The sequence below is a fragment of the Sinocyclocheilus anshuiensis genome, unplaced genomic scaffold (genome assembly GCF_001515605.1).
Source record: "Sinocyclocheilus anshuiensis isolate Anshui unplaced genomic scaffold, SAMN03320099.WGS_v1.1 scaffold23740, whole genome shotgun sequence".
Classification (NCBI taxonomy): domain Eukaryota; kingdom Metazoa; phylum Chordata; class Actinopteri; order Cypriniformes; family Cyprinidae; genus Sinocyclocheilus; species Sinocyclocheilus anshuiensis.
In genome coordinates this window covers 1-1,189 of record NW_015555685.1, presented here as the reverse complement: position 1 = coordinate 1,189, position 1,189 = coordinate 1, and the positions used below count along the sequence as shown (strand labels likewise).

Here is a 1,189-nt window from a genome sequence, read left to right as displayed (position 1 = left end):
CGTCTTGCAAGCACTAATATTTTCTTCAGGAAATGAAAATCTTCTTTTAAAAAATAATTTAAAGGTCCCTTTAAAATAGATTTATGTGCATTTATATTGAACATGCAAGGCAAGGTTTATTTTATCCTCTAAAATAGAATGTGTGAAACTGTTCTGTTAAATTTCAGAAAAATCACTTAATGGCTTTAACCATCTATTCACTTCCAGCTGAAACTGCGCCACCAAACTTCATTCAGAGACTACAGAGTATGACTGTGAGACAAGGGAGCCAAGTGAGACTAGATGTTCGAGTGACAGGAATCCCTACACCTGTGGTGAAGTTCTACAGAGAGGGAGCTGAGATTCAGAGCTCTCAGATTGTTCAGATTGTTCAAGACGGAGACCTTTACAGTTTGTTGATTGCTGAGGCCTTCCCAGAAGATTATTCTGTCAGTTCTGTCAGTGCTTCCAACAGCAGTGGACGTACTACCTCTACAGCTGAACTTCTGGTTCAAGGTTTGATTTGATTTCCAAATTAAATAAATTAACTTGATATTTTTTGATATAGGGTAGGCCTATACTATATACATATATATGTGAATGTATGTATGCATGTATCTTTTTTATATGTGTATTTTTTACATTTCAGGTGAGGAGGTTGCAGTGCCTGCAAAGAAGACCAAGACTTTTGTTTCAACTTCTCAGATTTCACAGACTCGCCAGGCTAGAGTTGAAAAGGTAGTTAACATCCTGACAAAATCCCACCTGAAGCTAACTGCCAAAGAACATGTTAACTCAGTGTTACATGTCCTTCACAGAGAATGGAGGCCTCTTTTGAGTCCACAGCCATGATGGAAATGCAAATAGAGGATGGTGATTTGGCTCACAAGGCACCACCCCGTGTGCCTCCTAAGCCGACCACCAAGTCCCCAACCCCACCGGGAGGAGTGTCAAAGGTCGCAGCTACGCGCCATCAGTCACCTTCCCCTGTGAGGCCTGTTAAAGCCCCCATTCACACACCTCACAGGTGAAGTATATTTTCAACACCATTACTACTTTTTAGTAGATACCTTTACACATACCAATACCTTGTATGAGTGCACATATTCCAAATAAATGAACTGAGATCAATAGTGACATGTAATGTTTCCTTACCCACACTTATGAAAAAGTCAAGTCAAGTCACCTTTATTTATATAGCGCTTTTAAC

General features: G+C 39.9%; 1 long non-coding RNA gene across 1 annotated transcript; it reads left to right on the top strand.

The window, feature by feature from the left end:
* The first annotated feature begins 436 nt into the window (after positions 1-436).
* Positions 437-1,100, top strand: LOC107671609 (uncharacterized). Its single transcript, XR_001632227.1, has 3 exons — positions 437-495; positions 629-717; positions 798-1,100. It is a non-coding gene; the product is annotated as an uncharacterized LOC107671609 (long non-coding RNA).
* Positions 1,101-1,189: the final 89 nt, after the last annotated feature.